Source organism: Cetorhinus maximus, chromosome 6, assembly GCF_964194155.1.
Source record: "Cetorhinus maximus chromosome 6, sCetMax3.hap1.1, whole genome shotgun sequence".
In the NCBI taxonomy this organism is placed as follows: domain Eukaryota; kingdom Metazoa; phylum Chordata; class Chondrichthyes; order Lamniformes; family Cetorhinidae; genus Cetorhinus; species Cetorhinus maximus.
In genome coordinates, this window is record NC_135884.1 from 4,800,728 (window position 1) to 4,816,904 (window position 16,177).

The window sequence follows — 16,177 nt, forward strand, 5'->3', positions numbered from 1 at the left end:
GAAACTTACAACATTCTCACAGGGCTCAACAGGGTAGATGCAGGAAGAATGTTTCTCCTGGGGTAGGGTGGGGGGTGGGGGAGGAGTCTAGAACCAGGGGACACAGTCTCAGAATAAGGAGTAGGCCATTTAGGACTGAGATGAGGAGGAATTTCTTCACTCAGAGGGTGGTGAAACTTTGGAATTCTCTACCTCAGCAGGCTCTGGAACTTGGTCATTGAGTATATTTAAGGCAGAGATCGATAGATTTCTAGATATTAAAGGGGTCAAAGGATATGGGGATAGTGCAGGAAAATGGCGTTGAGATAGAACATCAGCCATGATCTAGTTGACTGGTGGAGCAGGCTCAAGGGGCTGAATGGCCTACTCATGCTCCTATTTCCTATGTTCCTACTCCAGTTGGCGGCTGAGACCCCATCACCTTTACAAGATTCTGCTCTCTGACTTGCTCAATCTACACCCTTATAATAGAACAGGAAATCCACTGAATCCATTGGACCTTGACCTGATGCACAGGATGAAAGCTGTTTGGCTGATCCCTTTCTCATGGTATATAAAGAAAGGATCAGTGGAGATCTCGAGTTGACGGAAGGCTTGGAGCTGCTGAGAGGGAGGGTCTGAATGGGGGGCTGCTCCAGGAATAAACCAACTGGGGAGGTTCCAGGCCGAATTGCAGCTTGCAATGGGAAAATGAAGCTATGTTACTACACCGATAATTGTGGGCTGAAAAGAACCACAATGGATAGAAAGCGGAGGTGGGGGAAAGCGAGATTAGTCCCAATGAGGAGAAACATGTGGCTTCAAGCTGGTGTTGAGTCACAGGCCAAAGACTGAAAGAGCACAGAAGAACCAAGAGGCTTCTCATAGTAAAGGGTTGGGGAAAGGTTAATGAAGAATATTTTAATGTTAGTAGTGACCAAGTGCTTGTACTCTGAGTCAGAAGGATGTGGGTTCAAGACCCAACTCCAGAGACTTGAGCACACAATCCAGGCTGACACTCCCAGAGCAGTACTGACAGTGCGCTACACTGTCAGAAGTGCTGTCTTTCAGAAGAGAAGTTAAATAAAGCCATATGTGCCCTCTCACGTGATCATTAAGATTCCATGACACTATTTGAAGAAGAACATGGGAGTTCCTCAACCAACACAAACAAAAAGGATTATTTGGTCATTACTGGACCGCTGTTTGTGGGAGCTTGCTGAGAGTGAATTGGCTGCTGCATTTCCCTACATTACCACAGTGACTACACTCAATTGGCTGAAAAGCATGTTGGGACATCCTGAGGACAAAAAAGGTGCAATATCAATGCAAGTTCTTTCTATTTTTCTTTACTACTTTACCTCAAGCAGTGAGAGTAGGAGAAAGGAACAAGGAATTTACAGGTGAAAGGTAACTAACACCGAAGTTTGTCTGGATGCAGAGAGTGATCAGCACTCAGAATGGACTTTTTGGATAGACGGAGCTGTAAACTCTGAAATCATTAAACAAACAATTAGTTGTAGCAATGGAAGGAGTTTAGGGATGAATTAAAATGGGCCTAGTGGCCTACCTCATCTATGTCTAACTTGATACAAAGAGCAAGAGCAGTCACAACCTTTGGGGGAGGGGGGGAAATACATCTGGGTGGTCCTCACTCATGGGACAATCAAAACTCTATAGAGAATTCTGGTGGCAGAACATCAGCCTGCAACCATGCTATGCTTTCCCCCAGTACACACATCCCCATTATTGTGCAGTGACCTCACACCATGAAAGAATTATTTTTCAAACATTTCCTCAATGGGTCTCTGCTGACAAAGATCAGGAACAGGACTGCATACACTAAGCAATAAGTTACAAGCTAATATTTCTTTTAGGAACAATATTCAGGATTGTCATTTGAGGAGGAACATGCCTTTGTCTCATTGAGTTTTGAACACTGCTCCATACAGTCCTGGTAACTGGAGAACGGAATCCTGGATTGACATCAAGCAGGACATCCTTGGCGTGGGTAGAGGGTTATACAACCCTCCTGGACTAACCTTGAAGATGGTTACAACCATGGAGAGAGCGTCCATGATGCGGCCCATCAGACTGTTAATCAACCTGTATATCTTGTCTCTAAATCACACTGCTATTCAAGTATGAAGATTCAAACACAATCTCCAGGCATTCAAATTGCTCTTAAACTGACTGGCAATAAGTTTCTTCACCTTCTAGGTACTTCTTAGCAGAAAAAGTTTTTCATTGGTCTTAGCCAAATTTGTGGGACCTCACTTTGCACAAAATGGCTGCTGCGCTCATAACAACAGTCACTTCAAAGCAAGTCACCATAAGTGACGTAGGGGAGAGGTTTTTGAGAGGTCTCACAAAGGTACTACAAAATATAAATGAAATCTTCCTTTACCTGCAATTTACATTAATGCCAGTGAATAATTTACTAAAATCTACCTTATAAGGATTCAACCAAATGAGAGAAAATACATTTTGTTGCTGTGAAGTGCAGAGAAGCCCAATGTACTTTGAAATTCCATCTGAAATTCAAGATGGCTCCATGAGACTGAGCTTAATGGCATTCTTTTAAATAAACAAGTTTTAGTAAGTTGAAGTGTTTTGTACATTTTACAAGCACAAAGAGAAAACAAATCATGGAAGAATTACACTTTTCTAATTAAATTTTTGTAGTGTAAATCTTCTTTCTTGCCATTTCCAATCAATCTTCCCCCAATTAACTGTCAAGATCTGTTGGATTTCACTTTGTTGGAACAATGGATTCATAGTGGATTATTTCCCAGCTCAGACACTTTACATTAGAAACAAACACGACAAAGAGATGGGTAGCTTCAGATACGCTCAGTTTATCGTTACTGAGAAGAGAGACTTTGGTCTTTGGGCTGCAATAGCCCTAGTAATTCAGCCATCAAAGGGCAGACATTGATAGGTTCAGTGGTGTTGTAGTTGTGTTACTAGACTAGTGATCCACAGAATGAGAGTTTAAATCCCACTGTGTGCAGTTTGAGAATTTGAACTTAAGTTTTGTAAAAAAAATCTAGAAACAAAAAAGCCCCTTTCAGTAAAAGTGGCGTGAAGCTATCAATTGTCATAAAAACTCAATTGGTTCACTAATGTTCCTTTAGGGAAAGGAAACCTGCCATCCTTATCTGGTATTGGCCCATATGTGACTCCAGAACTCACACCAATGTGATTTACTCTCAACTGTCATCTGAAATGGCCTTGCAAGCTGCTCAGTTATAGCACAAGCTGTTCAGTCATAGCACGAGCCGCTCAGTTATAGCACAAGCTGCTCAGTTATAGCACGAGCCGCTCAGTCATAGCACAAGCTGCTCAGTTATAGCACAAGCCGCTCAGTCATAGCACGAGCCGCTCAGTCATAGCACGAGCCGCTCAGTCATAGCACGAGCTGCTCAGTTATAGCACGAGCTGCTCAGTCATAGCACGAGCCGCTCAGTCATAGCACGACCCGCTCAGTCATAGCACGACCCGCTCAGTCATAGCACGAGCCGCTCAGTCATAGCACGAGCCGCTCAGTCATAGCACGAGCTGCTCAGTTATAGCACGAGCCGCTCAGTCATAGCACGAGCCGCTCAGTTATAGCACAAGCCGCTCAGTTATAGCACGAGCCGCTCAGTTATAGCACAAGCTGCTCAGTTATAGCACAAGCCGCTCAGTCATAGCACAAGCCGCTCAGTTATAGCACAAGCCGCTCAGTTATAGCACACCATTAACAAAGAGCTTGCAGCAGTTCAAGAAACTGGTCCATCATCACCTTCTTAGGGCAACGTAGGATGGACAATAAATGTTTGCCTTACCAGCAACACCAAGAATTAATTTTTAAAAAGTACAATTTCTGCTCCCATTGACTTATATAATGGCTGAAGCTTCAGCTTCATGATTATCTAACACTTACATGTTACTACCTGATAAGTTCCCAAAGCCAATTTAATTCAACGTTATTGTATGTGTTTTTAAATTAACTGCTTTACAGTTATGAACATAGGAAATGGAAATAGGAGCTGGAGTAGATGCTGAATAACTTGAAACCATCTTCTGCCAGTAGTGTGGGTGGGCGATCCATTTCGGCCTCTTCCTGATGTACCCAGCATCACAGATATCAGACTTCAGCCAATTCAATTTATGTGATATCAAGAAACGGCTGAAGGCACTGGATACTGCAAAGGCTATGGGACCAGACAACATTCTGGCAATAGTATTGAAGTCTAGTACTGAAGAACTAGCTGAGCCCCAAGCCAAGCTGCTCCACAGGCTACAACACTGGCATCTACCCGCCAATGTAGAAAATTGCCCAGGTATGTCCTGTCCACAAAAAGCGGGTCAAATCCAATCCAGCCAATCACCACCCCATCTACTCTCAATCATCAGAAAAGTGATGGAAGGTATTGTCAACAGTGATATCAAGTCACAGTGCTTTCAAGCCAATCACTCCCCAAAACTTGTCCGCGATCTACAAGGCACAAGTCAGGAACATTATGGAATACTTTCTGCTTGCCTGGATGAGTGCAGCTCCAACAATACTGTAGAAGCTTAACGCAATCCAGGTCAAAGCCCGCTTCATCAGCACCCAATTCAGCATCTTAAACATTCACTCCCTCCACCACCATTGCACAGTCGCTGTACCATGCACTGCAGCAACTCACCAAGGCTCCTTCGACAGCACCTTCCAAACCCGCGACCTCTACCGCCTAGAAGGACAAGGGCAGCAGATGTATGGGAACACCACCACTTGCAAGTTTGCCTCCAAGCCACATACCATCCTGACTTGGAAATACATTACCGTTGCTTCACTGTCACTGGGTCAAAATCCTGGAACTCCCTTCCTAATAAGCACTGTAAGGGCATCCTAGGAACATATGACTTAGGAGCAGGAGTAGGCCATTTGGATCTTCGAGCCTGCTCCGCCATTCAATCAGATCATTGCTGATCTGCTTGTGATCTCAACTCCACTTTCCTGTCTGCCCCCCAATACCCTCAACTCCCCTGTTTGTCAAAAATCCATTTAACTCAGCTTTGAATAAATTCAATGACCCAGCCTCCACTGCTTTTTGGGGAACAGAATTCCGCATACTAACGACCTGAATATTGAGGGATATTTGACATTTCGAAGAGAAGCTGAAGGGAAAGAGGGGTAGCTCTCTTAACGAAGGATGTCATTAGCACAGTAATGAGAGATGACCCTAGCTTGAAACTGCAAGATGTAGAATCAGTTTGCATAGAGATAAGAAATGGGAAAGGTAAGAGGTCATTTGTGGAATAGTTTATAGGTGCCCTAACAGTAGTTACACTGTAGGACAGAGTATACAGGATAGTTTACCCTCATATTTAATCTTCTCCCTCCTTATTTCTTTTTTTAGTTGTACTCTGTTGGTCTTTGTAGGCTTCCCAATCCCCTGCTCTTTGCCGCATTGTATGCTTTCTCTTTAGCTTTTATACTGTCCCTGACTTCCCTTGTCAGCCATGGTTGCCTTGTCCTCCCTTTAGTATGCTTCTTCTTCCTAGGGATGAATTTTTGCTGTGTCTCCCAAATTACTCCCAGAAACACCTGCCATTGCTGTTCCACTATGCTATGGGCTGGGTGCAGGAAGGTGGGATTAGAAAGGGCACCTGGGTGTCCTCAGGCTGGCATGGACAAGATGGGCCGAATGGCCTCCTTCTGTGCTGTAACTTTTCTATGGTTCTAAATAAACAGGGCTCGTAAGTAAGGTATCACAATAATCATGGTTGATTTTAAGCTACATGTAGATTGGACGAATCAGATTGGCAAAGGTAGCCTGGAAAATGAGCTCATAGAGTCCATGGGGGACAATTTCTTAGAGCAGTACATTTTAGAGCCAACCAGGGTGCAGGCTATTCTAGACCTGGTAATGGGCAATGAGACTGGATTAATTAATAACCTCATGGTAAATGAGCCTTTAGGTGACAGTGATCATAACATGAAAGAATTTCATGTTCAATTTGAAGGGGGCGAAGTGTGGGTCTAAAGTTAGTGTTTCAAACCTGAACAAGGGTAATTATAAAGGTATGAAAGCAGAGCCAGCTAAAGTATCTACACCAGCATTTATTGACCATCCTTAATTGAGAAGGAAGTGGTGAGCTGTCTTCTTGAACCCTTGCAGTTCCTGTGGTGTAGATACACCCACAATACTGTTAGGGTGGGAGTTCCAAGAATCTGACCCAGTATTTTATGACAAAGTGTCTCCCGACATCCCCCCTGAATGACCTGAATCTAATTTTAAGGGGCACCCCCTTGTCTACAAAAAGAAAAAAGAACGTCGGAGAATCCCTCTTCTGATCACAGTTCCAATGACGGTTGGTAAAATATGCCAATGCAAGGTATAAACAAGAATAGGCATAGGTTGTAGCCAGACAGTTCGAAACTCAGCGTCCAGATTCTGTGTCACATGGGGCTAAAATTAGGGAAGGTTGCGAGACCTCAAACCCTGCCCCAGAAAGAGTCGGTGCCTTCACGAAGGAAAAGAAAGTAACACTGAAAGTTCAGCAACAAAGTGGACATAATTTACTAATGCTTCAAACTGAAACCCTCCCACTCCTTTGAAAGGGTGCTTTGGAGTGAATGGGTGGTCTAACTTCAGCAAATGACATAACTGCTAAAACTTAGAATTTATTTCACTTTTTTTTTTAAAACAAACATGAATTCAAACGTTCAATATTTTTTCTGCTTGAAGATGCAAGCTGATAGAAATCTCTGCGTCTAATTCCAAATTGCAACCTTTGGAAAAGGTTAACATATGAATAAAAGGAGATGAACATCCCCAGTAATGCTTAGTTTCAGTGATAAGCTGGACAAGATGATCGACCAGAGCTGAGAAACGTTATCTCTGCGGTTGCATGCATGTATTATCCGTATAATATACCTGACAAAAACAGGCTTCTATAAATGAAAAGGACAGACGGGAAAATGGTGGGGGTTGGGGAGGAACAGAGAGAAAAACACTGAGGTTTGAGTGAAATGACTGTAAAAATAAAAGTGTGCCCTGGGTCTCAATCATTGCCACTTTACCCTTGTTGTGCACTTTAGGGATGCAGTTCTGATTTCTATCAAGACATCTCAGTGAAATTTAATATTGCGGACTTGTTACAACTGCCAAATGCTCCCTTTGGCAGCCTCCATCCCCCAGCTGTAAATAGCCATCTTGGCTCCAGAGTCTGACGAGTGGCACTGCCACAGATGAGCAAGGGTCCTTGGCTGGGAACTTGATGGTGAGTGATTTAAGATTGGGTGGAGGGAGGGGGTCAGAGAACTCCCTGGAGGGGATGAGCAGACAAGCGTAACTCCTTTCTAGATCCGTCCAAATAAACAATCAAACATACCTTGCCCTCACCAAAGGCACAGCTGTTTATCTAACCCCTAAACCACTCAAGTCATCAATTCCGGCTTATTAAAGACACACACACACACACACACAAACACACACACAGAGTCGGGGATGCCTCAGTAATAGCTTCAGCTTATTTACAGCTATTTTGAGATCCTCCCCACAGCAGAGAATGTTTGTGTAGACTCTAAGTCCTGTGACTATTAAAAAAAAACTGATTTCGGCCACAGCCAGTTAAATATTTCCCTTTTCTTCAGGGAGTTAATCTGATCCACTGTTAGATTAGAGATTATAATAAAGACTTGCATTGATGCAGGATGTCCCAAATCGCTTTACAGCCCCAATGAAGCCTTTTGAAATACAGTCACTGTTATAATGTGGCAGCCAATTTACACACAGCAGGTTCCACAAACAGCAATATGATAATAACCAGATTATATGTTATATAGATGTTGGTTAAATGATAAACATTGGTTAGGATAATATTTCAAAAGAATGGTTTAGGACCTTTTTATGTTCACTTGAGTGGGCAAGCAGTGGCTCATCTCAGATACTTGAGAACACAATCCAGACCGACTTTCCCAATCCAGTACTGCGGGAGTGCTGCAGTGTCGAAGAGGTTGCCTTCCATATGAGGTGGTAAACCTATGTGCTCTCTCAGGTACTATTTGAAGAGAGCAGGGAGGTTTCCCCCGGTGTTCTAGCCACTATTTATCTCTCAATTTGAGGGGAGGTGGTGACATTGTCACTGGACTGGTAATCCAGAGACCAGGGTAATGGTCTGGGGACCTGGGTTCGAATCCCACCATGGAATTTGAATTCAATAAATATCTGGAATTAGAAGTCTAATGATGACCATGAATTGATTTTCATAAAAACCCATCTGGTTCATTAATGTCCTTTAGGGAAGGAAATCTGCTGTCCTCACCTGGTCTGGTCTACGTGTGACTTCAGACCCACAGAAATGTGGTTGACTCTTTAAAAAAGATGCCTTCTGAACAAGGGCAATTAGGGATGGGCAATAAATGCTGGCCTAGCCAGCGACACCCACATCCCACGAATGAATAAAAAAACATCAACGTCACTGAGAAGAAAGATCTTCTTTGAGCAACCTTTTGGTCACCTGTTCTAGGATATTATGTGGCTTGGTTTGAAATTTGTTAGATAGCTATTCCGTGAAACAGCTTGGGACATTTCACTTTGTTAAAAGCCTGATATAAATGAGTTCTTGTTGTTGTCTTGGAGAGCAGATAGACAATATTTCCGGTGGAAGTCCAGAAACAGGAATTAAAATTAGATCCAAAGTGTTCAGGGATGATGTCAGGAAGCACTTCTTTACACAAAGGGTAGTGCAAATCTGGATTCTCCCCCGAAAAGCTGCTGAGGCTGAGGCCTCAAATGAAAAATTCAGAACAGAGTTGATTGATTTTTGTTAAGTAGATTAAGAGCTCCAGAGCCAAGGTAAGTGGTTCAGGTACAGACCAGCCAGGATCTAACTGAATGGAAGAACAGGCAAGAGGGGCTGAGTGGCCTCCTCCTGTTCCTTATGTTCTTTCTTATGTTGCTAGTTGACCTGAGAAGGTGATGATAGACCTTCTTAAACCACTGAAGTCCTTCTGTTCTCATGATAGGATTTGGTAGAAAATTCCAAAACATTGACTGAGTGATGATGGGAAAACATTGATACACATCCAAGTCGCTACGCTGTGCAACTTGGAGGGATCCTGAAGGTGGTGTTGCCCCACAACATTGTTGCCCTTGTTCTGCTTGGTGATAGACGTGGCAGGGGAGGTAGGTACTGTCAACCTGAACCTTGGTATGTTATCAACAGGTTTATTTTATTCTTTCACAGGATACGGTGTTGCTGGATAGGCCAGCATTTATTGCCCATGCCTAATTGCCATTGAGAAGGTGGTGATGAGCTGCCTTCTTGAACCGCTGCAGTCCCTGTGGTGTTGGTACATCCACATGTTAGGGGGTTCAGGCTGTTAGGGAGGGAGTTCCAGGATTTTGGCCCAGTGTACATCCTATAGCCACAAAAGGGTCAATTCCTACCTAACCATCCTGATAGGACGTTGATAAGACCAGGCAGGCCGCTGGGTTTACGTTGTCTGGTTTTAACTCTTCACTGAAGGCAACTGAGATTAATATTGGGCAGGGCACAAGACTGGCATTCCACCTAATCCCATGGGTTTACATTTGGTTCAAATTCCCCAATATGCATCTGCGGAGCATGGGGTGGAGGTTGAGGTAGGAGGGAGGGAATTGAGGGAGATGGTGACGTAGTGGTAATGTCACAGGACTAGTAACACTCTGGGGTCATGGGTTCAAATCCCACCACGGCTAGTGGAATTTGAAATCAATGAATAAGTTTTGAATTAATGGCTAGTCTAATGATGACTATGAAACCATTGTTGATTGTCGTAAAAACCCATCTGGTTCACTAATGTCCTTTAGGGAAGGAAATCTGCCGTCCTTACCTGGATGTCCTATACGTGACTCCAGACCCACAGCAATGTGGTTGACTCTTAAGCTCAGAGGGAACGTGAGAAAGCAAATAAGAGAAGCAAAGGGGGATTATGAGAAAAGACTCGCAGCCAACATAAGGGGGGATCCCAAAGTCTTCTATCAGCACATAAGCAGTAAGAGGATGGTAAAAGGAGGAGTAGGGCCGATTAGGGTCCAAAAAAGGAGATTTAAACAAGGAGGCAGGGGGCATGGCTGAGATATTAAATGAACACTTTGCATCTGTCTTTACCAAGGAAACAGGGTTCAAAATTGATAAGGAGGAAGTGTTGGACAAACTGACAGTACTTAAAGTTGACAAAGCACCGGGATGGGATGAGATGCACCCGAGGATATTGAAGGAAGTACGAGTGGAAATTGCATAATCTTTCAGTATTCCCTAGACTCAGGGGAGGTGCTAGAGGTCTGGAGAATTGCAAATATTACGCCCTTGTTCAGAGAAGGTTGTAAGGATAAGCCCAGCAACTACAGACCAGTCAGTTTAACTTCAGTGGTGGGGAAGTTTCTAGAAACAATTATTCGGGATAGAATTAGCAGTCACATGGAAAAATATGAGCTGATTAGGAAGAGCCAGCATAGATTTCTAAAGGGGAAATCGTGTTTAACTAACTTGCTGGAGTTTTTTGAAGAGGTAACAGAGATGACAGATGAAGGTAACGCTGTTGATGTGGTGTACATGGACTTCCAAAAGGCATTCGATAGAGTGCCACACAAAAGGCTTGTAAGAAAAGTTATAGCTCATGGAATAAAAGGGACAGTAGCAACGTGGTTACAAAATTGGCTGAGTAATAGGAAACAACGAGTAATGGTTAATGGATATTTTTCGGGCTGGAGAAAGGTTTGTGGTGGAGTTCCCCAGGGGTCGGTATTGGGAGCTTTCCTTTTCCTGGTATTTAATAATGATCTGGATCTTGGTGTGCAGGAGACAATTTCAAAGTTTGTGGATGATATGAAACTTAGAAGCATTGTAAACTGTGAGGAGGACAGAGACTGGTTGGTGAAGTGTGAGGTGATGCATTTTGGTAGAAGCAGATGGAGAGACAATATAAAACAAGAGGTACAATTCTTAAGGGAGTATAGGAGCAGAGGGACCTGGGTGTATATTTGCATAGATCATTGAAGGTGGCAGGACAGGTAGAGAGAGCAGTTAATAAAGTATTTAGTATCCTGGGCTTTATTAATAGGGGCATAGAGTACAAGAGCAGGGAGGTTATGCTGAATTTATATAAGACACTTGTTAATCCTTAACTGGAGTATTGTGTACAGTTCTGGGAGCCACACTATAAGAAGGATGTGAGCACATTGGGAAGAGTACAGAAGAGGCTTACAAGAATGGTTCCAGGGATGAGAAACTTCAGTTATGAACATAGATTGGAGAGATTGGGACTGTTCTCCTTGGAGAGGAGATTTGATAAGAGGTTTCAAAATCATGAGGGGGTTGGGCAGAGTAGATAGGGAGAAACTGTTCCCGCTCGTAAAAGGATTGAGAACGAAAGGGCACAGATTTAAACTGACTTGCAAAAGAAGCAAATATGATGTGAGAAAAAACTTTTTCACACAGTGAGTAGTTCAGGTCTGGAATGCACTGCCTGGAAGTGTGGTGGAGGCAGGTTCAATCGAGGAATTCAAGAGGGCAGCAGATGATTATTTGAATAGAAACAATGTGCAAGGGTACGAGGAAAAGGCAGGAGAATGGCACCAAGTCATAATGCTCATTTAGAGAGCCAGTGCAGACACAACGGGCCGAATGGCCCCCCTTCTGCACTGTAACAATCTGATTCTGTGATTAAATGCCGTCTGCAATGGCTTAGCAAGCCACTCAGTTGTATCAAACTGCCATGAAGTCTAAAAGGAATGAAACTGGACGGACCACCCGGAATCGACCTAGGCACTGTAACCAACAACGGCAAACCCAGCCCTGTCAAACAGCACTGTGGGTGTTCCTACTTCACAAGGACTGCAGCGGTTCAAGAAGGCAGCACACAAACCACCTTCTAAAGGGCAATTAGGGACGGACAATAAACGCTGGCCTATCCAGCAACACCCACATTCCAACAACAATTGAAAAGAAGGAACACCAATCAAATGAGCTGCTCTGTCCTGGGCTCTCCCTACTTTCAGGGCCTAGGATTTGAGCTAAGAGTGCATTTCAGTTTGTGACAAGGGGCAATTCACAAGACGAAAGCAACCCTGAGCTACATTAATTTCCTGTTAATTGACATCTTCAGATTAATTTCTTTTTGTTTTGACATCCCGTAAATTATTACGGGTTGGCCTGGCAGATTTAATAGTCTTTCCAATATCAGCTCTGATAACGGCACTGATGAGGATTGATATGGGCTTATGGAGTAATTAATGGGGTCAGCTCCAAAAGCTTCAATTAAAATTCCTGAAATTGTAGGTTGGATATTACATAGGGCAGGAAATTGGGAATAATTTTGGGAGAAATCGAGAAAACAGCTGTGTAAAAGCAGTACTCCAAGAGAGGTACAAAATTAGCATTAGGTAAGAGGGCCCAAGCAACTTCCTGCTGTACATTTCTCTGTTTCTTCTACACAGGGTCACCATCATTGACAATATTGTCACAAGTATTTAATTAACACGTGGTGTGGCGGTGGGCAGTGTTTGCATCCTCTCTCTTTGGACTGTGAGAAACTCCCATCAATACACCTTGTCCTTTTAGGCCGAGATAAGGACTAAAGACAGCGTCAGAGCTGGGTGCATAAAAGCTTTGCGTAACACACACTTAAAGCACACACAACATGCCTTGATATAGCGCCTTCAATGGAGTGAAATATCCGAAGGCACTTCACAGAAGTGGCTATCAGACAAAATTCGACACTGGGCCAGACATGGAGACATTAGAACACGTGATCAAAAGGTTGGTCAAAGAGGTAGGTTTTAAGGAACAACTTAAAAGGAGAGGGATGGAGACACAGAGTGGTTTAGGCAGGGAAGCTATAGAACAAGTATCACTATCCCAGACACAAAGAATAATGGACAACAGAAAGATTAGGAAGGGATTGAAGGAATAGTTGAAATGGAGTATTTTTTGGGTGTGTTAGAAAGCAGGTTGGGGGATTGCAGTCCCTGAAGTGAGGGTGTAGTGGTTGAAAGATTGTCACCAAAGGAGAAGCAGATGAGCGGTGAACAAGAAATAACCCATATAGGAGCAGGAGGCCTGTGGAAAGGAGCAAAAAAAAATGGAGCAAGAAAACATGGCAGGACTGGGTCATTGAGGCAGGATGGAGTGAGACTGGACAAAGTTTTACTACAATTATTGATCACATAATTCTTCTAATAACATTGAATGACATAAATGTAAGGTATAAACAAAGGAAGTCATAGCTTTTGCATTTAGTATGCTGTGCAATATTGGTGCATGAATGCTCAATGGATTTCTATCTAACTTCTTTTTATGCTATCTATTTTAATGGCTTCACATTCCACTTAAGATAGCAGAAAATAGACTTTCATATGAACATATTAAGCATTTATACTCAAACATTGCATGGCATGAGGTGAGAGTGACTGCCCTTGATATCAAGGCAGCATTTAACCGAGTTTGGCATCAAGGAGTCCGAGCAAAACTGGAGCAAATGGGAACAAAAACAAAAAAATATATTTCACCACATTTCTACTTCCTTTTAGCTCTGAAGAAGAGTCATATGGACTTGAAACGTTGGCTCTGTCTGTCTCTCCACAGATGCTGTCGGACCTGCTGAGCTTTTCCAGCATTTTTTTTGTTTCAGATTTCCAGCATCTGCAGTATTTTGCCTTTATCTTGAAGTAAATGGGAATCAGGTGCAAATCTCTCCACTGGTTGGAGACATACCTAGCACCAAGATAGATGGGCTGTGGTTGTTGGAAGTCAATCATCTCAGTCCAAGGACATTGCTGGAGGAGTTCCTCAGCGTAGCGTCTGAGGCCCAACCATCTTCAGCTGCTTCATCAATGACTATCCCTCCATCATAAGGTCAGAAGTGGGGATGTTCACTGATGATCGCACAATGTTCAGCACCATTCGTGACTCCTCAGATACTGAAACAGTCTATGTGCAGCAAGACCTGGACAACATTCAGGCTTGGACAGATTAGGTGGCACGTAACATTCGCACCACAGAAGTGCCAGGCAATGACCATCTCCAACAAGAGAGAACTTAACCATCGCCCCCTGACATTCAATGGCATTACCATTATTGGATCCCCCACTATCAACATTCTGCAGTTTGCCATTGACCATAAACTGAACTGGCCCAATTATACAAATATTGTGGCTACAAAAGGCCAGAGGCTGAGAATTCTGTGGTAACTCACCTCCTGACTCCCCAAAGCCTGTCCACCATCTAGAAGGCACATGTCAGGATTGTGATGGAATACTCTTCACTTGCCTGGATGAGTGCAGCTCCAACAACACTCAAGAAACTTGACACTATCCAGGACACAGCAGCTTGTTTGATATTGGCATCCTTTCCGCCACCTTAAACATTCACTCCCTCCACCACCGATGCACAGTAGCAGCAGTGCATACCATCTACAAGATACACTGCAGTAATTCACCAAGACTCCTTTGACAGCACCTTCCAAACCAGTGACCTGTACCACCTAGAATGACAAGGACAGCAGATACATGGGAACACTACCACCTGCAAGTTCCTCTCTAAGCCACTCACCATCCTGACTTGGAAATATATCACCGTTCCTTCGCTGTCACTGGGTCAAAAGCCTAGAACTCCCTCTCTAACAGCACTTTGGGTGAATCAACATGACATGGACTGCAGCGGTTCAAGAAGGTGGGCAGTACCTTCTCAAGGGCATCTAGGGATGGGCAACAAATGCTGGCCTAGCCAACAACGCCCACATCCCATGAAAGAATTTTAGAAAATAATTCCATCAAGATGCTTATCCGTGTCTCAATGGGTTGCGTTCTCGCCTCTGGAGTTTGGAGTTGTGGGTTCAAGTTTCCTTTCCAGAGACCTGAACACATAATCTCAGCTGACACTCCAATGCAGTGTTGAGGGCGTGCCACGAGAAGCCATCTTCTGGACGATGCACTAAACAGAATCAGAGAGAATCACAGAATGGTTACAGCACAGAAGGAGGCTGTTCGGCCTGTTGTGTCCTCGCTGACTCTCCGAATGAGCAATTTTCCACTTCTCCACTTTCTCCCCATAACACTGCACATTCTTCCTTTTCAGACAATAATTCAATTCCCTCCTGAATGCCTTGACTGAACCTGTCTCCACCATGTTCTCGGGCAGTGGATTCTAGTCCTAATGGCTCGCTGCGTGAAGAAGTTTCTCTTCATGTCGTATTGCTTTTTTTGCCAAATACCTTAAACCTGTGTCCCCCTGGTTCTCGATTCTTCCACCAGTGGGTACAGTTTTTCCCTATCGACTCTGTCCAGGCCCCTCATGATTTTGAATACCTCTCATCAGCTCTCCTCTCATTTTCCTCTTCTGCAAGGAAAACATTCTCAACGTCTCCAAACAATCTACACAACTGAAGTTCCTCATCCCGGGAAGCATTCTCGTCAACCTTTTCTGCACCCTCCCCAAAGACTTCGACACCTTTCCTAACTGGACGCAATACTCCAGCTGAGGCTGAACCAGTGCTTATACAGGTTTAACACAGCCTCCTTGCTCTTGTACTCTATCCCCTTATTAATGAAACCTAGGATACCATCTGCTTTATTAACCTTCCAACATGTCGCTCCTGCACCCCCTTTACAGTTGTACCCTTTATTTTTTATTGTCTTGCCATGTTCTGCCTACCAAAATGAATCACTTCACCTTTCTAGGCACCTAGGCATGCCCTGCCTTCTAAGGTGGGCATAAAAGATCCCAAGACGCTATTGCTAAGAATAACATGGGAGATGATTCTAGTGTCCTGTCCAATATTATCCCTCAACTGACATCACAGAAAACAGATGATATGGTGATTGTTGCATTGCTGATTGTGGGGTCTTGCTATGCGCACTTTTGGCTGCCCTGCTTGCTACATGACAACACTGACTTATACTTCAAAAAAAGCACCCCCATAGGCTAGAGAGAGCTTTGGGGCATCCCGAGATTGTGCAAAGCGCTGTAATGAAAGCAAGCTCGCTCTTTCTTTCATCGTGAGCGCCAGAGCCTTTTCCTGTGGTACAGGCCCCATATACTTGCACAGCTGTATAACTTGTTCGCACTCCAGAGGTTAAGCAAGCAGGTTGCCTCTCGCGTGGTATTGCTGGAACGTAACACTCCCAAGTGCAGCTCCTTCTGGGGGTGGCAGTATTCCGCTGCCTGCGTGGCTTGCAAC

At 43.8% G+C, this 16,177-nt stretch overlaps 1 protein-coding gene across 2 annotated transcripts in view; it reads right to left on the bottom strand.

Annotated features, from left to right (window-relative positions):
• eefsec (eukaryotic elongation factor, selenocysteine-tRNA-specific) overlaps positions 1 to 16,177 on the bottom strand; it is a 400,490-nt gene that overhangs the window by 96,382 nt on the left and 287,931 nt on the right. The gene's annotated exons all lie outside the window — the stretch shown is intronic.